The sequence below is a fragment of the Aethalodelphis obliquidens genome, unplaced genomic scaffold (genome assembly GCF_003676395.1).
Source record: "Aethalodelphis obliquidens isolate GAN/ISIS:26980383/991018 unplaced genomic scaffold, ASM367639v1 scaffold30, whole genome shotgun sequence".
Lineage (NCBI taxonomy): Eukaryota > Metazoa > Chordata > Mammalia > Artiodactyla > Delphinidae > Aethalodelphis > Aethalodelphis obliquidens.
This window is the reverse complement of record NW_020837974.1, coordinates 2,111,708-2,136,090: the sequence shown is the minus strand read 5'-3', so window position 1 is coordinate 2,136,090 and position 24,383 is coordinate 2,111,708. Positions and strand designations below refer to the sequence as shown.

At 49.5% G+C, this 24,383-nt stretch overlaps 1 protein-coding gene and 1 pseudogene across 8 annotated transcripts in view; one reads left to right on the top strand and one right to left on the bottom strand.

Moving 5' to 3' along the window:
* The first annotated feature begins 257 nt into the window (after positions 1-257).
* Positions 258-24,383, top strand: part of CARD11 (caspase recruitment domain family member 11) — a 107,615-nt gene continuing 83,489 nt past the window's right edge. For 5 of the 7 annotated variants that reach the window (XR_003436936.1, XR_003436937.1, XM_027125640.1 and 2 more), the window contains exon 1: positions 258-481. The gene's annotated coding sequence lies outside the window, so the exon portion shown is untranslated. The remainder of the gene's footprint in view (positions 482-24,383) is intronic. The other 2 variants (XM_027125642.1, XM_027125643.1) reach the window with 2 other exon arrangements.
* LOC113630373 (60S ribosomal protein L12 pseudogene) lies at positions 8,346-8,987 on the bottom strand (annotated as a pseudogene). The gene has a single exon (XR_003436938.1). The product of XR_003436938.1 is annotated as a 60S ribosomal protein L12 pseudogene (transcript).

The window sequence follows — 24,383 nt, the reverse complement described above, 5'->3', positions numbered from 1 at the left end:
GGCTCTGAGCCGGGCTCGCCGGCCTTGGTGTCGGAGCCGGCTGGGGACTGCGGCCCAGGCAGGGGTCCAGCCGCACGCGACCCGGGGCGGGGCCTCCCCAGGCCTGCCGGGGTCTCGCGGCCCCGGGCCCAGCCCTCCCGCCCCACCTCCTCGCCGCCCTCCCCGCGGCCGGGACCCAGGCTCCGCCCCTCCCCTCCCCCTCTTCCTTATCTCTTTTTCTAACCTTTTGCATTTTTTTTTAGTCTCATTTCCTGTCGGGTTTTGCATTCCCCTCCCCCCTCCCAGCCTGTGACACACTTTCTCTCCTTTTTTCTCTTTTGCCTCCTTTGGCCTCCGGACTGCTGCCCGTGTGGCGCGCGGCCCCCTACCGGCCCTGCAGCCCCTGGGTCGGCTGCGCCCCTCGGAGGGTCCGGGCGGTGGGGAGCGAGGGCCGCGGCCCCGGGGGGAAGACGGCGGCCTGCGCGGAGCCTGAGCGGCCCAGGTAGGCGCGGCGGACGCGGGGGTGGGGACACGGGGGACGGCGGGGGCGCGCTGGGGCGACGCGGTCGTGCGGAGGGGGGGACGCGGGGGGCCCGGGGTCCTCGGCGGGCGGCGCAGAGTCGCGGCGCCGTGCGGGGGTCAGGAGGGGCTCGCTTTTCTGGTTCCGCGCTACCGGACCGCCATCCCTCTCTCACCATCTCTTTCCCGCTTTCCCCTCTGGCTCCATCTCTATCTCCCTCTCTCCGCCTGCGTTTGGAGAACTTTATCTCCACTTTCCATCTCCCTGTATCCCGCCTCCGAGTTCCTCTCGGACCGTCTGTCTCTGGGTGGCCCCGCCTGGCAAAGTCCCCAGCCCCTCAGAGAAGAAAGGGATGAAAGGGGGGCGGGCCCGGCAGGGCGCCCCTCGGTGCCCCTGCCCCAGAAGGAGGAAAAGAACATTTCTAAGACCTGAAAGGACAGGAAGTTTCCAGACCACAGCCGGGCCTGACGCGGAGGCTCCCGAGAAGGTGGAGCCCCTGGGAGGGGAGGGGAGGGGAGGGCAGGGGGAAGGACAGCCCCTCCCATGGGGAGAGTGTGGAACCAGGAGGGGCCCAGGTTCCCCGCAAAGCCAGGATGAGGTCCTAGTGGCCTCGTGCCTGAAGTCCCCACCCCCGTGACACTGACCCGCCCCCCCAGCACACTGCCCAGGCTGGAAGGGCCCCCCGTGGTCTCCTGAACTCTCGGCACGGGGAAGGGAGAGGGCTTCTCTGTCCCTTCAGAGTTCAGAGCACAGTTGGAGAGGCCCCAGGGAGACAGTTATGGTGCAGGGAGCAGGGCCTGCTTGACGGGGCGTGTGTCGGAGCTCCCAGCTTCCTGGCACCTGGTCTGGCGAGTGTCTGCAGAGGACCATCCCCACAAACCTGGTCCTGTGGACCAGACCCATCTGTGCCCAGCCTGCCCCCAAACCTTTGATTTGTGGTAGGAAAGAATTTCTCCTGACAAAGTGTAAAAGGCTACCAGCCTCCCAAGGAAGGAAAGAAACGTTGGTCCATCACTGGACGATTATTGGGTGCCTCCTCTGTGGTTATTGGGTGCCGGAAGTCCCGAGCCGTAGGTTACTGCGAGGACAGGAATTTAGCTACAGTGTTCCACTTCTGTCCTTGCCCTGAGTCTCCACTTCTCTCTAAGCGCCTGGCAGCTGTAAAGAAATGATGGTCCCCGCTGTGGGCCGGGGCTGGTCAGAGGGCAAAGGGAGCCTGGGACTGACTCAGCCTCCTCACACCCCAGCAAAATGGTTTGGATGGCTGTGCATTTTAGTAGCATCCATATCAAAAAGGAAGTCTGTCAGTCCCAGCAGCCCGTACAGTCCTGACTCTGTGTACAAATGTTCCTTTGTGTGATTTTTTTTTTAAATTGTGGTAAAATATACATGACATAAAATTTACATCTTAACCACTTTTAAGTGTACAGTTCAGGGGTATTAAGTACACTCACATTGTTGTACAACCATCTCCACCATCCATCTCCAGAACTTTCCATCCTCCCGAACTGAAACTCTGTCGTCATTAAACAACTCCCCATCCCCTTCTCCAGCCCCTAGAAACCACCCTTCTACTTTCTGTCTCTATGAATTTGACTCCTCTAGGACCCCATGTAAGTGGCATCCTGCAGTATTTGTTCTTCTGTGTCTGGCTTATGTCACTGAGCATGATCTCCTCAAGGTTCACCCATGTTGTAGCAGGCGTCAGAATTTCCTTCCTTTTTAAGGCTGAATAATATTCCATTGTGTGGACGGACCACAGTTTGTTTATCCATTAATCCTTTATGTGATCTTTTATTTTTCATTTTTTTAAGATTTAATTTTATTTATTTTTGGCTGTGTTGGGTTTTCGTTGCAGTGCGCGGGCTTCTCCTTGCGGTGGCTTCTCTTGTTGCGGAGCCTGGACTCTAAGCCTGCTGGCTTCAGTAGTTGTGGCTCACGGGCTCTAGAGCGCAGGCTCAGTAGTTGTGGCTCGCAGTTCTAGAGTGCAGGCTCAGCAGTTGTGGCGCGCGGGCTTAGTTGCTCCACGACATGTGGGATCCTCCCGGACCAGGGCTCGAACCTGTGTCCCCTGCATTGGCAGGCGGATTCTTATCCACTGCACCACCAGGGAAGTCCCTATGTGATCTTTTAAAATGACTTGTAAACCTAACTCTTCTTCTAAAGGTGGTGGCCCTTGTTTGAATCACTCAGTGGGCACTGTCTGGGTGACACTGTACCAGGTACCGTCGGGGACACACAGAAGGAACGAGAGACCCAGACATCCTCCTCTAAATAGTTCAGGCCCTACAGTCGTGTTGCCATGACCAGAGGGTGGCAGAGACTCAAACTAGAGGAAAGGATTGAGGGAAGGAAGGATGGCGGGAGGCGAGTGTGGGCGATGGTGGGACTCAGAGAGTCCAGCAGTCAGTGGAAGGTTCCAGGCTGAGACTGTGCTGGTGGGGCAACATCCCAACTAACTTCTCCACTTTCCGACATGCGTTTCTCCACCTTTCCAATGGAAACCTTGCGGTGCCTGGTTTGCTGATGATAGCACTTCATGCGTGAAGGGCCAGATCGAGTCCCAGTGCTCAGGTGATTATGGTGAAAAGGGACACCAGATGCTGATAAACAGAGCTCCTCCCAGGAGTTTAAAACTGCCTTCCGTCCTCTCCTGCTTTGTCCCCACACTTGGCCTTGGAGACAGTGAGTGCGTCCTGGTAATCGGGACGATGGTGAAGTCCCGCGAGGGCCGGAATGCCCAGATGACCACCCCGACGCAGAGTGTGACCAGATCTGTGAAACTTGGGTTAAAAGAGGTCAGATCAAGGGGGAAAGGCCTCAGGAGGTCCACGGTCCGCCTTCCGGGTCGGAGGCTGAGGCGGGGGGTGGGAAGGAGCTTCGGGCTATGGCCCAGACGCGGCTTCCCGTCGTGACTGCCCACCTGGGCCGGCCTGTCATCCCTTCAGCTCTCTGGGAGTCATCTCTCCCCAGTGAAATCAGGATATTAATACTGATTCTTTTCAGTCTTGTCAGTTACACCAAGCATGAAATGAGCAAACTCGAGATGTGCTATACTCTCCCCGTTGCTGTTACCCCTGAGATCCGGGGAGGATAAGAGGATGGACGCTCGGGTCCGGACCTGGGGCTGGAGTGCGGCTTTCCCCACCCCGCGCCGAGTGGACTTCCTTTCTTAGTGTCCTGCTCTGCAGTCCTGATCTTCCAGGGCAGCCGAGAGGATTGAAGGAAATCTACCCTGTAGACGTACTGCATTATCCAGGAGGTCTGGAGCATTTTGATTGATTTAAATACGGGAACAGAAAGAAAAGGAAAAGAGGACTATCAAGGAAGCCCCTTAAAACCGCTTTTCTGCTAAAGGAAAATGAGACTGGCAGATTCCCAGGTGCCAGCCTCGTCACCCGTGCCACGGCGCATGGGAAGAACACGGCTTGTGCGCTTCACACGCGAGGAACACGCCCCGTACACCTTCCCCCGAAGTCTCCTTGAGCAGCTCCTGCTTGTGGGTCGATGGTTTTAATGGGGTGACTGTTTCCAGGGGGGTGACCTTTTTGGTTGTGTTTTGTTCAGGGCTCTGAGAATATAACGGTCGCTGTCAGATTGGTGCAATGGGCCAGTGCCGCGGGGTAATGAAGGGTCCCCGCTCCTGCCTCTGGCAACAACGCTCTGTCTTCGCTGGTCGAGTCCCACAGTCAAGCTCCCCAGGCTCATGTCTTATGTCACAGTCCTCTGGTCCTCCCAGCTCCTCACAAGTGGGTGAGCCGGAGCAAGGGCTCCATCCTCCCCGGGTGGTTTCTGTGTCAGGGGTGTAACCTTCCTTCTCACCCCAAATCCAACTCTGGAATGTACGTCCTCATACTCGAGTGTGGCGGTGACAGAGCGGGGCCCCAGGCTCTGTCCACATACTTCACAAATCCTGCAGGTACCACAGCAACACCTGTCACACTCTGCTTTGTACAGTCAGCGCCATCCCCCGGTGCTGGACCCGTCCACTGAGAGGCAGGCTCCTCCAAGTGGAAAGATCTACGGACCTGGAGCCAGGCAGAAAGGGCGTCTGCCCCGGCTCTGCCGCGTACTAGCTGTGTGACCTCGGGAAAGTCACCGGTGGCTCTGAGCCTCAATGGCCACGTGTGTAAAATGAAAGCACCACCCCTAAATTAACATAGACCAAAGTGTTTCCAAATGAGAGTGCTCTGCTTTTAAAGGTACTTCTGACTTGGTTATTTTGGACAGAGTTGGGGGTAGGAGGTAGAGTAGAGTGACGAATTTGATGCAAAACTGAATTTATCTGAGAGAGCTATTTCCTTAGTTTACAGAGAACTCTCAGAGGAAATCAGGGAGGTGCAGGAATCGGCACACTTCTTCTGTAAAGGTCCAGATAGTAAATACCTGAGGCTCTGAGAGCCAGAAGGTCCCTGTGGAAACGGCTCTGCTCTGTTCTTGCCATGTGGCCGGATCTGGCCAGTGGGGCAGGATGGGCAGTGCAGGGGTGGGCCCTCCACTGCAGTTTGCTGACTCCAGAATTAGAGAACTCGACCCAAGAGAAAAATGCTTAAAGGATGTGAACAAGCAGAATATGAACAGACCAGTCAATTTACAATGAACGAATGCGAAGTAATACAACAGAGAGATGCCTTTTTTCCACTGTCAGACTGGCAGAGATCAAAACACTTGATAAAACGTTGTATTGGCGAGAGAAACGGGAAGCAGGTAGTCTAATACGCTGTGGATTTGACAATATGTACCAGCATAAGTGAATCAACCCAAGAATTCCACTTCTAAGAATTATCTCACAGGCAGACTTGTCCATCTTTCTGTGCACGCTGATGTTAACGGTAGCATTGTTTTTAATGGGAATAAACTTGAAACCACACAAATGCTCCTCGAAAGCAAGATCCCTCCATCGAGTGGAATTCTGTGAGGCCTTTACTGAGACAGGGGCATAGAGGGAGTTTCTGGAAGAAAGCACTAGCATGTGTAAGAAACTGCTCTAGTCGGACGTCTGGGGAATGGTGGGCTGGGTGGACGAAGGGGAAAATTCTAGTATTCTTTTTTTTTTTTAACATCTTTATTGGAGTATAATTGCTTTACAATGGTGTGTTAGTTTCTGCTTTATAACAAAGTGAATCAGTTATACATATACATATGTCCCCATATCTCTTCCCTCTTGCATCTCCCTCCCCATCCCACCCCTCTAGGTAGTCACAAAGCACGGAGCTGACCTCCCTGTGCTGTGCGGCTGCTTCCCGCTAGCTATCTGTTTTACGTTTGGTAGTGTATATATGTCCATGCCACTCTCTCACTTTGTCCCAGCTTACCCTTCCCCCTCCCTGTGTCCTCAAGTCCATTCTCTCTAGGAGGTCTGCGTCTTTATTCCCGTCTTGCCCCTAGGTTCTTCATGACAATTTTTTCTTTGTTTGTTTGTTTAGATTCCATATATGTGTTAGCATACAGTATTTGTCTCTCTCTTTCTGACTTACTTCACTCTGTAAGACAGTCTCTAGGTCCATCCACCTCACTGCAAATAACTCAGTTTCGTTCCTTTTTATGGCTGAGTAATATTCCATTGTATATATGTGCCACATCTTCTTTATCCATTCATCTGTTGATGGGCACTTCGGTTGCTTCCATGTCCTGGCTATTGTAAATAGAGCTGCAATGAACATTTTGGTACATGACTCTTCTTGAATTATGGTTTTCTCAGGGTATATGCCCAGTAGTGGGATTGCTGGGTCATATGGTAGTTTTTAGTTTTTTAAGTTTTTTTAGTTTTTTAAGGAACGTCCATACTGTTCTCCATAGTGGCTGTACCAATTTACATTCCCACCAGCAATGCAAGAGTGTTCCCTTTTCTCCATACCCTCTCCAGCATTTATTGTTTGTAGATTTTTTGATGATGGCCATTCTGACTGGTGTGAGATGATATCTCATTGTAGTTTTGATTTGCATTTCTCTAATGATTAATGATGTTGAGCATTCTTTCATGTGTTTGTTGGCAGTCTGTATATCTTCTTTGAAGAAATGTCTGTTTAGGTCTTCTGCCCATTTTTGGATTGGGTTGTTTGTTTTTTTTTTATTGAGCTGCACGAGCTGCTTGTAAATTTTGGAGATTAATCCTTTGTCACTTGCTTCATTTGCAAATATTTTCTCCCATTCTGAGGGTTGTCTTTTCGTCTTGTTTATGGTTTCCTTTGCTGTGCAAAAGCTTTGCAGTTTCATTAGGTCCCATTTGTTTATTTTTGTTTTTACTTCCATTTCTCTAGGAGGTGGATCAAAAAGGATCTTGCTGTGATTTATGTCATAGAGTGTTCTGCCTATGTTTTCGTCTAAGAGTTTGATGGTGTCTGGCCTTATATTTAGGTCTTTAATCCATTTTGAGTTTATTTTTGTGTATGGTGTTAGGGAGTGTTCTCATTTCATTCTGTTACATGTAGCTGTCCAGTTTTCCCAGCACCACTTATTGAAGAGGCTGTCTTTTCTCTTGTATATTCTTGCCTCTTTTATCAAAGATAAGGTGACCATATGTGCGTGGGTTTATCTCTGGGCTTTCTATCCTGTTCCATTGACCTATATTTCTGTACCATACTGTCTTGATTACTGTAGCTTGGTAGTATAGTCTGAAGTCAGGGAGCCTGATTCCTCCAGCTCCATTTTTCTTTCTCAAGATTGCTTTGGCTATTCGGGATCTTTTGTGTTTCCATATAAATTGTGAAAGTTTTTGTTCTAGTTCTGTGAAAAATGCCATTGGTAGTTTGATAGGGGTTGCATTGAATCTGTAGATTGCTTTGGGTAGTAGAGTTATTTTCACAATGTTGATTCTTCCAATCCAAGAACATGGTATATCTCTCCATCTATTTGTATCATCTTTAATTTCTTTCACCAGTGTCTTGTAATTTTCTGCATACAGGTCTTTTGTCTCCTTAGGTAGGTTTATTCCTAGATATTTTATTCTTTTTGTTGCAATGGTAAATGGGAGTGTTTTCTTAATTTCACTTTCAGATTTTTCATCATTAGTGTATAGGAATGCAAGAGATTTCTGTGCATTAATTTTGTATCCTGCAACGTTTCCAAATTCATTGATTAGCTCTAGCAGTTTTCTGGTAGCATCTTTAGGATTCTCTATGTATAGTATCATGTCATCTGCAAACAGTGACAGCTTTACTTCTTTCCCAATTTGGATTCCTTTTTTTTCTTTTTCTTCTCTGATTGCTGTGGCTAAAACTTCCAAAACTATGTTGAATAATAGTGGTGAGAGTGGGCAACCTTGTCTTGTTCCTGATCTTAGTGGAAACGGTTTCAGTTTTTCACCATTGAGGACAATGTTGGCTGTGGGTTTGTCCCATGTGGCCTTTATTATGTTGAGGAAAGTTCCCTCTATGCCTACTTTCTGGAGGGTTTTTATCATAAATGGGTGTTGAATTTTGTTGAAAGCTTTCTCTGCATCTGTTGAGATGACCATATGGTTTTTCTCCTTCAGTTTGTCAATATGGTGTATCACTTGATTGATTTGCATATATTGAAGAATCCTTGCATTCCTGGAATAAACTCCACTTGATCATGGTGTATGACCCTTTTAATGTGCTGTTGGATTCTGTTTGCTAGTATTTTGTTGAGGATTTTTGCATCTATGTTCATCAGTGATATTGGCCTGTAGTTTTCTTTCTTTGTCATATCCTTGTCTGGTTTTGGTATCAGGGTGATGGTGGCCTCGTAGAACGAGTTTGGGAGTGTTCCTCCCTCTGCTATATTTTGTAAGAGTTTGAGAAGGATAGGTGTTAGCTCTTCTCTAAATGTTTGATAGAATTGGCCTGTAAAGCCATCTGGTCCTGGGCTTTTGTTTGTTGGAAGATTTTTTTTTTTTTTTTTTTTTGCTTGTCAAATAACCCTTTATTATTTTTCTTTGCAGTTCTTAACTAGCTGGACATTCCACTGCACCACTGTTGATGTCATCTATGATGTTGTGAGGGTGGCGGCCATCAACATTGCAGCCCATAGACTGGGCGGTCCCCAGGATCTCTTTAATGGTTCCAGAGAGTTCTCTAGCTAAAGATCGATGCCGCATCTGTCGGGCAATGCTGACAATCTCATCAAAAGTGATGTTTCCACTGTGCTTAATGTTTTTCTGCTTCTTTCTGTCTCTTGGCGGTTCCTTGAGGGCTTTGATGATCAGGGCAGAGGCAGAAGGTACCACCTCAATCTGGGCCTGTCGGTTCTGAATGGTCAGTTTCACTGTAATCCTCAGACCCTTCCAATCACCAGTTGCCTTGGCGATGTCATCACCAACTTTTTTTGGAGACGGACCCAGGGGGCCGATCTTGGGGGCCAGGGCAGACGTGGCACCGACTTCCCCACCGGTGTACCTCAGGTACACGACTTTGATTTCGTTGGGGTCGAACTTAGGCGGCATGGTGGAGGCGGCTGGTGTCGGATGAACCCGGATTCGGGACGACCGAAGAGAGTTGCACCTTAGCCTCCTCCGAGCCGAAAACCGAAAGACCGGAAGATGGGGCACTTGCGCGGGTTAGTCTGTTGGAAGATTTTTAATCACAGTTTCAATTTCAGTGCTTGTGATTGGTCTATATTTTCTATTTCTTCCTGGTTCAGTCTCGGAAAGTTGTGCATTTCTAAGAATTTGTCCATTTCTTCCAGGTTGTCCGTTTTATTGGCATATAGCTGCTTGTAGTAATCTCTCATGATCCTTTGTATTTCTGCAGTGTCAGTTGTTACTTCTCCTTTTTCATTTCTAATTCTATTGATTTGAGTCTTCTCCGCTAGCATTCATTTTGTGTCCTTTTCTTTTGTTTGTTTTTTAACCCTGAGCAACTGTTATCATTCTGATTAAGAAAACAAGAAGGGAAAGCCAGGTTCAGAAGAGAACAGTAAGGGTGGTCCCCATGAACTGCTGTCCCGTTTAGTCTTAGCTGTCCTGATTCCCAACCTGCTGGGTTGCAGGAAGAGAGTTCCTCTTGCAGTGACTTCTGATTTCAGCTGTGTCCCAGTAAGAGAAATCACAGGGCCTCCGCGCTCCTGTGGAAAGGCAAAACTGATTGGTTAAAAAAAAAAAAAAGGATTTGTTTTAAATTAAGGCATAGCACACACACGCAGTATCCGTCCCAAATCTGAAGTGCACGATGGGGGAGGTTTCACACCCACCCACGTAGCCGATCATCCAGCTCGAGACACGGGTCCTTTCCGGGCCTCGAGGGGGGAGGGGTCTCATGCTCCTTCCCGGTTGCTAAGCCCCCCACCCCTTTTGCCTGTCCTTGAATGTCACATAAATGGCATCACACAGAGCGCGCTCCTGTGTCTCCAGCTCGATTCATCCATGTGTGTCGCAGTCACTGGGGTTTGTTCCTTGCCGTATAGCGTTGCACTGTGAGCGTCTACCACAGTTTGTGTATCCATCCTACCGCCGATGAACGTGCGCGTGTGTGCAGTTTGGGACTATTGTGAGAGCTGCTGTGAACACTCTCGGAGAAGCCTTGGTGGCGATGACCCACTTTTTTTTAATCTGAGGGCAAACAGAAACCTTGTGCCAGCATTACTGGAGGTTTAGCCAATGGTTATTTCAGTGGAAGAATGCTGATACGAAGTAAAACTGCGTTTTATTGACATTACTGCTCCGTTCCCTGCCTCTGAGTAAGGATTCGGTCATTCACTGAACTTTTCTAAGAAGAAATGGCCTTTTTAAAAAGGGATTCGAGTGTAGCCAGTTCGGGGGATGTGGGGGAGTGTGCGGTTGAATAATAATGATACCTTGCACTTCTCTCCGAGTCTCCTGGCTTCAGTTCTCAGATGCTTTTCAAAATCAACTTGTGAAGCTCCGTGGCGCCTGGGGAGCTGAGGCCACAGGCATGGCCGGTTTGCGGGTGGGAGGCAGAGACGCGTGGCGATTTCCAGTTTCTTTGGGAGTTCTCCAGCCTCAAAAATCGTGTCTCCTGGACTCTTAGAGGAGGTTCTTTCACGGGGCCCTGGAGACGCAGGCGTTCTGAGTTCGGGGAGGTTTTAGGCTGTAAAGGAAAGTGGCCCTAGGAAGGAGAGGGTGGTTTCCTATAACTGCTCCGAGCAGGGGAGACCACCCGACTACAGCAGAGCAGAGAGGGCTGTCGCCAAGGAATGGGTCAATCTCCTGCCCCCTCAGTTTTGTACAGAAATTCTGTGTAATGCTGTATCTTTCTTAACTGGTTAAAACATATGCTTTTGAAACCCAGCCATTTATGTCGGACTACCTGGGCCCAAGAGGCTCCCCTGCCCTAAACTGACGACCGTCCTTCGTCCTTCCACCCACCAGCCGCCCCCGGCCTCTCCGGGCCCCTGGCCTCTTCCTCCACCCGCCTGGTCCTGCCTCCACGCAGGCACCAGAACCACCTTGTCCATGCAGAGATGCTTCTGTAGCGGTTGTCTCCTTCTTCTCCAGTATCATCAACTTTTTTCCTTCTTTCCAAGGATCATTCCGACCAGAGTACAAATATGCTGCAGTTCCCCCCATCTTTAAAGAAAAAGCCCAAACCTGCCTTGATTCCATATTCCCTTGTAGCTGTCACTGCCTTGCTGTGTACCCCTCTTCTGTTAGTCTGTCAGGGCTGCTGTAACAGAGTACTGCAGACCGGGGAGCGGCGGGGGGGGAAGGGCGGTTAAGCAATGGAAGTTTATTCTCCCAGTTCTGGAGGCTGGAAGTACGAGATCAAGGTGTGGGCAGGGCTGGTGTCCCCTGAGGCTTCTCTCCGTGGCTTGTAGGTGGCCGCCTTCTAGCTGTGTCCTCACGTGGTCAGCCCGCTGTCTGCATGCACCCCTGATGTCTCTCTGTGTGTCCAACCTCCTCTTCTTACAAGGACACCAGCCCCGCTGGATTAGGGCTCACCCTAACGGTCTCACCTTAACTCAGTCACTCCTTAAAGGCTTTGTCTCCAACTACAGGTAGTGGGGCTAGGGCTTCAGCATGTGAATTTGGGGGGATGCAACTCAGCCGTCACACCTTTACAGATGGTCTCTTTGAAAGCGTTGTCTACACTGTCCCCATTTCCTGTCCCCGCATTCTGTCCTGGACCCACTTCAGTCAGACTTCTGCCCCCCGAGTCCCCAAGTCCAGGTCCACTCTTAGCCCTCGGGGGCATTAGCTCAGTCTATCTACCTCTCCTCCTCGGAATGTGGCGTGGGTTCCCTCTCTTGGTTTCTCCCACCTTCCCGGCCACTCCTTCCTAGTCTCTCTTTTCTGATTCTTCTGTGTCCCCTGACCTCTGAGGTCAAAGGGCCTCGGAGCCCTCTGCACTCCTTCTTGGGTGGTCTCCCTCTGCACTCCTTCTGCACTCCTCTGCACTCCTTCCTGGATGGTCTCATCTAGTCTCACAGCCTCAAAGCCGTCTCTGTACTCTTGACTCCCAAGTTTATACCTCCTGCCAGGCCTCCCCTCCTGAACTGTGCACTTCAGTAGCCAGTGGTCTTGACTGCCTAGACATGGAGTTGATCCAAAACCAAACTCCTGATTTTCCCATCCCTAAGTGCTCGCTTCCATCCTGCCAGGTGCTCAGGCTTTGAAACCTTGGGGTGGTCTGTGATTCCTCGCTTAGAAATAGGAATGTGTCCACTTGCTCAGCACAGAAAACCCAAGTGCTCTGGCTCGGTCACGAAGGATGTCACTCCCATGCCTCGTTAGTGCATCGTTCAGGGGACTTGTACCCCTAACAGATGGGGCACAGCATGACGTGCTGGAGAGAACCTGGGGAAGGCAGGGGTAAGATTCGGGTTCTGGGTCACTAACCCATTGGGCCGTCTTGGCCAAGTTCTTTCTCTGCTCTGGGCTCAGTTTCCTCGTATGTGAAGTGAGGCAGGAGCCGGGGCCGGGGATGGCAAATGGGTTTCACCTTGAGGGCCAGCTCCGCGGAAGAGGGTTCTGTGATCGATTGCCCACGTCTGCTGTGGGTGTGAAACTGACAATTGGAGCCCGGGTGCCCCCCATTAGTCACCCTTGCCCTGGCGCCTCACCACCAAGAACCCTTCAAGCTTTAAAAATCTGTGATCGCGCCCCGACCTTGAGCAAATCACTTCACTGTCCCAAGATTTTGTTTCTTCGCAAGCGAGGTGGAGATAAATCCCCGCCTTCCTACCACGCAGAATTGCTCTGAGGAGCGTGCGAGATAGTGGGTGAAAAATGCTTGGAAAATAGCAGGACGGTATATAAAGGCAAGGTTTCATTGTTACTAACTGACCTCCCTGGTCATGATTTGTGTTAGTCATGCCTTCCTCTGAGCCGTCTTCTAGGGCTGGGCAAGAAGCCGTTGCTTTCGTTTTTGCCCCTGCCCCCCACCTCGGGCAAGAGCGTGCCATTTGGATTTGCTGGTGACGATGAGAAAGGGGATTAGCATGAATGTGGGGTGTGCAGGTGATCTTTCTGTGCTTGGAAGATCTCAGCATCTTTCACAGCCCCCGGGGCAGGTGAAACCGGGAAGGCTTCTCCAGAGCCTTTCAGCTACTCAGCACCATCTTACCCTCCCACCGTCACCCCGCCACCTTGTGACACTTCTGCACAACAGGTGGGGAAAAAATCTTCCCAAAGTAAATTTTTGTCTCCCTCAGGGGTTCATCTGTATTATCCAAATGTCGGGAATTAAATTAATTCTCCGGTTGGGCAGTTGGGAGCGGTGGGTCTCCCCTGAGCGCTGCTGAGCGTAGCTCTGGCTAATTTCTGGAGCCGGCACCTGCCCTGCAGCCTGTGGGAATCCAGGGGAGATACCCAGCTAGAGCTATTTTTGTTACCTGATGAAAAAAGCATCCCTTCCCTCAATCTACAATTCTCCCCTCTTTCACCTTGAATGTTGTTAATGCCCCGTCTTTTCTGCCAAAATCCCAAAGAGAGTCTGTTTGCAGCTTCCTGTGTGCATGAACTTTTCCCAGAGACCCAGGGGAGCTATCTGTCCTTACATTACTTGGCGTAAGCAAAGCTTTGGGGCATTTCTTATTGCCAGTGGTGTATTCTGAGTTGGTTTCTTTGCTCAGGCTCTTATTTATTGGCGAGTGCGTCTCATTTCCTTCTTCCCTCCTGCAGCCTTTGTCGTGAACAGTGTTCGGCGCGGTGTGAAATGAGAAGCATTAAGAACTCTTCTAAGGCATAAAGGTTTGATTTTGTTTTCCTTTTTTCGTTTTTAAGTGTTAGAAGAATAAAGGACTTGAGTTTCCTGTAGGACTGGAAACAGTGAATCAGATTTTTGTTTTGCTTAAAACCTGAAAATCTCAGGCAGCAGTTGAGAGTCTCTGGACAGAGCTGAGTGCTGTGTTTGGGGGTTTAGGGTGATGTCCCTTCCCCATGGGCCATTCTACGGGAGAGGCGGTGGCCACCCACGGAGACTGATTTGAGAGGGACCAGAAAGGCTACCTGAGTCACAGAGCTGCCCGAGACAGAGTGGGCACTGACACTTCCTGCCCTGCCTTTTCTGCTCCGTGAGGCGTTTCAGTGATTCAGTGCCTGGTGTTATCCACAGACTGATGGGTGCAATGAGCGTGAGCTCTCCCTCTCCCAGCAGGCGACCTTGGACAAGTCTCTGAAGTCATTGGTGAAATGGGGATAAGACAGCACCCTTCCCACAGGAAGTTAGATGAGATACCACCTCCCAAGTGCCACGAGGCAGGCAGGACATCCAGGGAGGCACGGCTGGGGCAGGTGCGTGCTCGTGACACAGGCGTGCCGTGCTCGTTAGCAGGATGCCCTGGAGAAAGTTCAGAAGGGCCCCTGACAAACCTGTAATCTAGCATGAGCCATTTGCTTACATCCCTTGCCTGATCCCTGTTCGTTAACATCCATTACTACCATTATCCTTTGATTCATCCCTTAACGAGTACCCAGTGCCTGCCACTCCCGGGCACTCCGCTAGGTGCCAGGGATAAAAAGATGTAAGGGCGGGGTCCTCACCCCAATAAGCCTGTACTCAGATGAGGAGACAGTCAGTTGCAAGATAAAGGAGGCATGCATTGAAGACGGGTGTGAGAGAGAGGGGCACCCGGGTCTGCCCAGGGAGACAGAGACCCCCAGGCCCGATAGAAGCTGAAATGAGACTCGGAAAATAACGAGGCTTTTGCCAGGCAGAGGCGTGGGAAGGGCCCTCTTAAGTAGAGAAACCGCACGTGCCCAGCCATGGAGGTGTGATGAGCGTCAGTGTTGGCAAAAAGACGGGAAGATGTGGGGACGGGGGAGGAGGGGCCCCCGAGAGCCCCCGGATGCCTTGCCGAGGGGGCAGGTGCTGTCCTGTGGGCGAGCACCAGATACTGGCGCGACTGAGCCGTGACTGCGCGCCAGGATGGATGTGCAGGTTTGAAAGATCACACACAGCGGTGCGGAGAACAGATGGGAGACTGGGGGCAAGAGGCACGGAGGGCCCCCTCTGATGGGACGTGGGCCAGGATGAGCTGTGTCTTTAAGTAAACTTTAAGTAACATTCATGCAGGAGGCGTGCACACATCCTACGTGTGCAGCACGACGGATTGTCGCGAAGTGAACACACGGTGTCCCCAGCACCCAGACCATGAAACAGAATGGGACCAGCCGAAAAATAATATTTTAATGAAAAACAAGAATGGCTTTTCATAGCGTAGTAATTTTTAGTATAAGTCTGTCCCAAATACTGCACGGGACATTCACGTTCTTCAGAATGCTTGGTTATTCAAGATGCAAATCTGACCGAGCGCCCTGTATGTTATCTGATTACCCTGGATGCATCCACATTGTTGCGGGTGGCAGTAGTTCCTTCATGTTTTTATTGCCAGCGAGAGCCTGTTTTATGACTGTTGCACATGTTGTCGAGACTCCCGCCGATGGGTAACTGAGTTGTTTCCAGTTTGAGGACATTATGAACGAGGCTGCCCTGAGCACTCTTGCACCTACCTTTTGGAGACACGGGCTTGTATTTCCACCCAAGAGTGGACCTGCTGGATCTTAGAGGATGTTTATATTCGGCTCTAATAAATACCACCAAATAGTCTTCCAAGAACGTTGTTGCAAACGACACCCCATCCGCAGTGGAAGAGCGTTCCAGTTGCTCCACAGCTTTCCTCACACGGCACTGTCTGTCTCTTCATTTAGCCATTCCAGCGGGTGTGCGGTCCAAACAAAGCACTGTGCAGTTTTAATTTGCGTTTCACTCGTGGCTGAGCCGACTGCCTTTTCCTGTATTGATCGGCCATTTTGGCCGTCCTCCTCTGTGAAGTGTCTGCTAGAGTTCTGCCCACTTTTCTGTCGTCATGTCTTTTTCTTATTCAGTTGGAGTAGTTCTTCATATATGAGGAGTCCTTTGTCAGATAAATGTATTGCAGATATCTTCCTTCAGTTTAGAGCTTGCCCTTTTGCTCTCTTATTAGAGTCTGCTGATGAACAGAAGTTTTTAATTTTAATGTAGTCCAGCTCGTGTGGGTTTTTCCATCATGGTTCACTCTTTTTTGAGTCCTGTTTAAGAAAGATATGCCTTATTAGTTTATCCAGTTTCATTACTTTTTTTTTTTTTTTTTTTTTTTTCCAGTACGCGGGCCTCTCATTGCTGTGGCCTCTCCCGTTGCGGAGCACAGGCTCCGGACGCGCAGGCTCAGCGGCCATGGCCCACGGGCCCAGCGGCTCCACGGCACGTGGGATCTTCCCGGACCGGGGCACAAACCCGTGTCCTCTGCATCGGCAGGCGGACTCTCAACCACTGTGCCACCAGGGAAGTCCCCATTACATTTTTTAATGTGGCTCCTTAAAAATTAAAATTATATGTGTGGTTCAAGAAAACAAAAAAGAAAGAAAGATACGCCTACCCCAAAGTGTGTGTTTCCTCCTAAAAGATTAATTGTTTCATCTTTCACATTTAGATCTATAATCCATCTAGAATGGATTTTTCCTTTAATAAAGGATAACGTACGTACAATAAAACACACCCATTTTAAGTACACAGTCCAGTGAATTTTGATAAGAGTATATACACATGTAACCACAACCACAGGCAAGATGTAAAAGATGTCCATCACCCCATAAAGTTGCTTTATGTCCTTCTGCTTCTCAGAGTGTGGTCCATGGACCAGCAGCATCGGCCTAACCTGAGAGCTGGTTAGAAATGCAGGCTCTCGGGCCCCACCCCAGGCCGGCTGAATTAGAATCTGCATTTTAACAAAATTCCTAGGTACTTTGTATGCACTTGAAAGTTTAGAGACAATCTGAGTTCCTTTGAAGAAAGGTGACAAGCAAAAAAATGCTTTTTCTATTGTTATTAATGACATCGCCTGAAGCAAGGCAAGGTAAATGATAGATTATTGAGTTTGGGGAAGAAATGAAAGAGAAGAGAAAGACAAAGTTGGAAAGAAATTTTGAAGTCATTACAGGAGCACCCTCTATTCCCTGGACCACTTCCTCTCCTGGAGACCTGGCCCCGCTGATGTCCTGCAAAGCTGAAGGACAAGATTTGCCATTGGGGAGGCTTGGGCTCCTGGAGCAGTGCTTCCTGGTCTGTGCCCTGGACCAGCGTGGAGAAAGCCATCCTAATGACCAAGTCCAGAAGGACCATAATTTTGGGTTTGTTGTTGTTTTTTTTTTTTTTTACTTTTCTTTTTTTTTTAAGTTTAATTTTTATCTTCATGTAATATATGTACTGCTTTAAAATATCAAATACTTCCACATGGCTTATAATAAAAGATAGCCGTTCTCCAGCCCACCCCTCCCTCACTCCTCTGACATTTTAATCACCTACTTTTTGGATGACCCCTTATCCCTCACACCCGGAGTCTGGTTTTCCAGTGAGTAAACGTTCCTTCTGCCAGAGCTGGGGAGAGAATCTGGGGCGTTAACTGCCCCCTTTTACATATCTTCAGCCGATCCTCCTGGTGTTAATCCCACCCTGGTTGTCCACCTTCTGTGGTCCAAGGTACCTCTATTTTCTGGGCTTTTCTGGGATTCTGCACAGAGCAGATTGGCTTTTGTTCCTTCCAGCTCTTCTACCATTAAGCGCTTAGGTTTTCTCCTTCTCTACTCACATTAGACATTTTTACATTATAAATTAAATTTCTTTTTTAAAAAATCAAACAAAAGAATATATACATATATTATAAAGAATACTAACAAAAAGGCTTCATATTTCAGTCTGTGGAAATTATTTTTGTGAGTGGTTTGAAATCCAGTTAAATGTGTTAATAAATTAAATTTATTTCCGTAAGGGCTATCCCAGCCCCATCCCTTCCCCTCTGACCTGCGGTGGCGAGTTCCTCATGCATTATATCCCTGGCTCTAAGTCTGAGCTCACAATTCTGTTCCTTAGATCTCTTTGTCTCTTGCCAAAAAAAAATACCAGGCTGTCTTTTTCCCCCTTTGTTTTCTGCCTTCTCGGGTTTCAAATGAGCATTTCATGTTCCCATTTTACCTCTCCCAGCATATCAATTGTACTTCTTGTTAAGTTGTTGTTAGTGGTTGCCCTGTAGTTAAGAAAATACATTTTTAACTAATCCACGTCCCCCTTGAAATGACACTGGTTGGTTTCACATGTAGAGCAGGCGCCTCATAACCCAGTGTTCCCAGTTCCTCCCTCCCGACCCTCTGAGATTGTTGTCCATCATTTCACTCAGCATCCACTATCAGTTACGTGATACGTTGTTACTGTGATTACTTTAAAAAACAGTAATCTTGGGCTTCCTTGGTGGCGCAGTGGTTGAGAGTCCGCCTGCCGATGCAGAGCACACGGGTTCGTGCCCCGGTCTGGGAAGATCCCACGTGCCGCGGAGCAGCTGGGCCCGTGAGCCATGGCCGCTGGGCCTGCGTATCCGGAGCCTGTGCTCCGCAACGGGAGAGGCCACAACAGTGAGAGGCCCGCGTACTGCAAAAAAAAAAAAAAAAAAACCACATGACTAAGGACAATTTCAAACATACAAAATAGAGAGATTCAAATAAGGAACCCCCTCCTTTTTCCCATTGTCCAAGTTCAGTAATTATCCACACATGGCCCTTCTTCCTGTATATCTTTTTTTTAAAAATATTTATTTATTTCTTTGGTTACACCAAGTCTTAGTTGTGGCAGGCGGGCTCCTTAGTTGCAGCTCCAGGGCTCCTTGGTTGTGGCATGTGAACTCTTGCAGCATGCCTGAGGGATCTAGTTCCCCAGCCAGGGACCGAACCCAGGCCTGCTACATTGGGAGCACGGAGTCTTATGCACTGCGCCACCAGGGAAGTCCCTTCCTGTATATCTTTACACCCCACCACTTCTCCCCTCGCAGGATTGCTTTAAAGCAAATCCGAAATTCCACATCATTTCATCTCTAACCATTTTAGTCATAAAGTTTTTAATTTCAATGGTTATAGTTTTTCATTTCTAATTCTGTTTGGTTCTTTTAGAGGTCTGCCTGTTTATTTTGAGTGGTTATTTACTTTTTATATTTTGGTTCTTTTTTTATTTATTTAAACATACTAAATATCATAATTCTGTATTTGATCAACTTCTAATGTCTGAACTCCTTGTGTATCTGATGCTGCATTTGCTGTCCTGCTAACTACTGGTTATTGGGCTTTGTTTCATTTTATGATTTCTTTAAAATGTGAGCTCATGTTCTTTGAAACTTTATCTCCAGGAAAATTTTGAAGTCCGATTGAGGGTTTGCTCCACCCAAAGATGGCGTGGGTTTGTTCTGCCGATGACTGGGTGTGGTATGAAGGGATCACTGTTTGTTTAATGGGACCACTTTATTGAACTACAACATACATACAAAAAAATACAAATCATTAGCGAACAGCTTTTGTGACCAAGAAACAGAAAATGATCAGAACTACAGAATTCCCTCCTACCCTTTCCAGTTACTTCTTCCCCTCAAAGGTCACCACGGTCCTGGGCATAGTTTTGCCAGTTTTCGTGTAAGTAGAATCATCCCGTCTGTGCTCTTTTTTCGTACCTGGCCTCTTTCACTTAGCGTGTGTCTGTGAGGTTCATCCAGGGTGATGCGCGAGCGGCAGGGTTCATTTTGCTCTGTTGTATCGTCTTCCATTTTGGTGATCTCTTCTATGGCTGGTGAGCACGTGAGGGGTTCCCACTTGTGGGATGATGGCGGTGCCTCTACAGACTTCTTGTGCACGTGCTGTGGGAACATACCATGACTTCCTTTCAGATTCCTAAGTAGGAATGGAAGTAAGGGTGGTGGGCATCCACAGGGTACTTCTGCTTTAATACTCACGGTTTTCCAAAATGGTCACACTAACTTATATTTTCTCCAGCAGCACGAGAGTATGGGGTGATTTAGTTTTTTGGGTTTTTTTGCGGTACGCAGGCCTCTCACTGCTGTGGTCTCTCCCGCTGTGGAGCACAGGCTCCGGACGCGCAGGCTCTACAGCCATGGCTCACGGGCCCAGCCGCTCCGCGGCACGTGGGATCCTCCCGGACCGGGGCACGAACCCACGTCCTCTGCATCAGCAGGCGGACTCTCAACCACTGCGCCACCAGGGAAGCCCAGGGTGATTTAAATTAAGTCCTCAGCTTGGTGCTTTTTGGCCCATGAAGTCGAGTGAACTAAGGTCCTCAAGCCACATGAAAGCGGTGGAGAGGAGACTTTCCCTTCCACTCAGCTAAGGCTGAGACAGATGGGTTTCCTCGCTGTCTCCCGTCTGTGGGTTGTGTAACTCATCGCTTCTCTAGGAATGCAGCGCTTGAGGGGCCCCGTGCTGTAGGCCAGGGTCTCTGGTCTGACTCCCCGTTGCAGTCTGGCCCCGACTGGTTCACCTAGGCTTGGGAGAGGCCTTCGGGGCAGCCTGAGCACCTGTTCCCTCCCTAACTTCTCTGGACTTCTGCAGCCGATTCACTTTCGGCCCCTGAGGACTTCTCTTAGTGTCTTGCCAGGTCAGTTATGCACTTTAATAGATATTTTAAAGTATTTTATCTGGCATTTTAGATATATTATGGTGGAAGTGCTTTTAGACCACATAATCTTCCCCAAAATAGTGGTCCCTTTCTGCTTTCCATTTTCCAAAATTTTGCTGACATCTCTCATCTGCTGCGGTCTTCTCCATTCTCTATGACCTTGTGAACATACACATACACACCCACACCCACACACACCTTCCTTTACTGTTGAACTGGTGCATTTTCAGGAGAGAGCAGAGAGGAATGTATATGCATTTAACTGGAAATTCAGCTAAAAGCATTTTTCTTTTTTTTTTGGCCGTGCCGTGTGACGTGCAAGACCTTAGTTCCCCAGCCACGGATGGAACCCGCTTCCCCTGCAGTGGAAGCGTGGAGTCTTACCCGCTGGACACCAGGGAAGTCCTAAAAGCATTTTAAGTAATGTTTTTCTCTGTATTTACTGATAACTCTTCTCTGATGCTCCTTTCTCTTCTCAAAAGTGTGGTCATTAGACCAGCAGCTCTGATGTCTCTTGGATTCTCGTTAGAAATCCAGGCTCCTAGACCCCACCCCAGACTTTCTGAATCATTTCAAGAGCCCCAGGTGAGGGACTTCCCTGGCGGTCCAGTGGTTAAGACCCCGTGCTTCCAGTGCAGGGGGCGCATGTTCGATCCCTGGTCGGGGAACTAAGGTCCTGCATGCTGCGTGGCACGGTCAAAAAGAAAAAAATGAAAGAAAGAAAACAATAACCGGGAAGGCAAATTAAAAAGAAACTATTATATATAGAATGGATAAACAACAAGGTCCACTGTATAGTAGAGGGAACTATATTCAATTTCCTGGGATAAACCATAATGGAAAAGAATATGAAAAAGAATGTATATATGTATAACTGAAGCACTTTGCTGTACGGTAGAAATTAACACAACATTGCACGTCAACTATACGTCAATAAAATAAATGTTTAAGAAAAGAGCCCCAGGTGATTCCTCCGTGCAGTGAACTTTGAGAGGCACTTGTTGGCGCCGAGGGTCTCACCTGGGCCCCTCTCCCCTCCTGCACCTCCTCCCATCCTGGCTCCCTGCCCCTCTCCACCTTGGGTCCCTGAGAAAGCCGGGAGCTTAGGTGCAGACGTTCTCCACCTGGAAGTTAGGAGCAGCTTCCCGAGCTGACCCCGCCTGGGCAACACCAGGGCTGATCACATCCTTATTTGGGGCTGGCTCTGAACTCAGTACTGTAACACCTTCACAGGAGATACCAAGGTATACCCAGGAGAGGCAGAGATGGTGAGGAACAGCCCTTGACCTTAAGACATTCTCAGCCTGGATCTGGGAGAACATTCTGGAGAACGAGAAACAGCCCCGGAGGGCAAGAGTGGATCCCTGTGCATTAACGTAAATTACCCGTTGTTACACTAGCCCTTTATTGTTTTGGAGTCAGACGCCTGGACTTGTCCTAAAAGCCCCAGAACTTTGTTTTCCTGGGATCTTGGATTCAGCTGAAGCTCCCAGTGTTTTGCTGGCCAAACTCAGGCCTCGGGTGATAATGTCACCCCACTGGACTCCATCCCTTGATCCAGGAGCCGCAGGGGGACCCAGGACGGCTGGGAAGAAACACGAGACAAGGTGCCGTCGAACTCCATTCGCTCATGAATTTTCTCCCCAGACGCTCTGGCCTCGCCCTCGGTGGCCTTGTTTGATCTCAGAGGTGGAGGGGCCCACCCTTCCAGAGGTCTCAGGTGATGTGAGTTGGGTCACCCCGGCCCCTCAGGTAAAACAAGACTCTGGCCGCCTGACATTCCATATCCTTCTAACACCATCCTAGTTTTACCTGTTTCTAAGAACCAGGCCTTAACGTGCCCTAACGTTACTAAGCGGAAGACGGGCACTCTCAGAGTTCCGTTCTCCAGGACCATTGCTTTCTCATCTGCCAGGTGGATGAGTCACCTCAGGTTCCACCGAGATTCTGGGAGTTTTGACTAATGGTGCTATGAGAGTGGTTTGAGACTCCTGCCGGTGAGTCAGTGCCTAATGTTGGTATTTTAAGTAAGAGAGTCTCGATGCCCTTAATTACTTCCCTGGGCGGGCTCTAGAATCAGAGTGTGGAACCTGCTGCCCACGCAGAGTCACCTGACTCAGCCAGGTGAGGAGGGAGCTGGCCTGGGACCCACTCCATGCCGAAGGCCCCTGAGCGGGGGGAGTGCTGTGGGCTGAATTGTGTCCCCTCCCCAAATTCATTTTAAAGTTCTGACGGTGAACACCTCTGACTGTAGGTGGAGATGGGTCTTTACAGAGGTGATTAATGTCAAATGAGGTCACTAGGGTGGGTCCTAATCCAATAGGACTGGTGTCCTTATAAAAAGAGGAGGTCAGGACAGAGACACCCTCCCTGGGCGCCGGAAATCATGGTGCACTGTTAAGTACCGCAGCTGGCCGCAGTGCAGCTCCTGGGCTCAGCGGAGACCTTTCTCACATATCTACAGCCCTCGGGTCCCCAGAGCAGAGCAGGAGGGTTGGCTGCAGGAGAAGCATTTAAGGTTCGTGCCATCCCCTCATCCCCGGTATTATGGAGCACCTCGATGGGCATCGTGCTGAGCTAATTTGTTTTAAATTGGCTCGCCCGACCCTCTGTGGGAGCTTCTGGGAGTTCATTTTAAAGTCAGAGAGAGAAGAAGCGGGAGCTGCCTAATTCCCTGGTTCAGTCGCACGTGAAATCTAGTTTGGTATCGTCCCCGGGTGACACGTCTCTTTCATGACACTTGGAAGCAGATGACAGCTCTGGGTGCCCTGCCTCTCTGCACGGAGGGATCAGGACAAAAGAGTGACCTCGTTACGAGGCCCACCGCCCTCGCTCCAGGCCTGTCTGCCTCTTATTGCAGACTTCCCATTATCCACTCAGAGGCAAAGGGGCACTGGTGACACATGCCCGAGGCCACCCCTGCTAGAGGGCCCTCAAACCACCAGTCAGGTCAGCTTTCTAGACTCAGTGGATGCACTCAGCCCAGCTAGTCACCCAGACGCAGGCCCCACCTGCTCCCACCTGCAGCTGCACCCCAGGGTGCTCCCTGCCCGTACCACCCGCTCTGCCATCAGCCGGTGCAGAGCCCACCTGCCGTGTGTCTCACTTAAGCCCCGTGAAACCTGTTCTGGCCCTTCCTCAGCACTGCTGCCTACCTCCTCTGAATTTCCATTGCATTTTGTGATTCGAAAAGAAAGCACGGTGGGAACGTAAAATGGTGCAGGCGCTGTGAAAAAGTCCGGCAGTTGGTTAAACACAGAATTACGATGTGACCCAGCAATTCCACTCCTAGGTAGGTAGCCAGAAGAAACAAAAACAGGTTTTCAAACAAATCTTGCACACGGATGTTCATAGCAACACTGTTCACAAAATAGTGGAGAAGCCAAAAGGTGGAAATAACCTAAATACACGTTAGCAGATCAATGGATAAGCAAAGTGTGGTAAAGCTGTTATTCAGCCATGAAAAAGGGATGTTGCAGTGACACAAGCTACAATGAGGAGAAACCGTTACACTCAGTGAAAGAAGCCAGACACAAAAGGCCCCTTCCTGTAGGATCCCACTTCATGAAATGTGTGGAATTGACAACTCCAAAGAGACAGAAAGCAGGTTAGAGGCTGGCAAGGGCTGGGGGGAGGACCTGACTGCCGCGTGGGCTTGGGGTCTCCTTTAGGGGTGATGAAATGTTTGGAATTAGGTAAAGATAATGGTTGCACAGCATTGTGAATTTATGAAATGCCACTAAATTGTACCCTGAAAGTGGTTAATTTTACGTTGTGTGAATTTCACCTCCATAAGGAGGAAGACACCGTGGATTCATAGGGCTGGAAGGAACTTTGATCCAGTCCAACCTTGTAGGGGATGCAGGAAGACACTGTCGGGGGTCCCCGACAGTCTCCCTACCTAGTGACCCGTGACGTGTGAGAGGTTACACCAAATGAGGAGAAGGGGCCCAGGCAGGGGACAAGCATTCAGGTGTGGGAAGGTGGCCCTCTCCTCCGTTCCCTCCTTCCCTCCCCTGTTCAGCAGCCGTGTGGAGCATTAT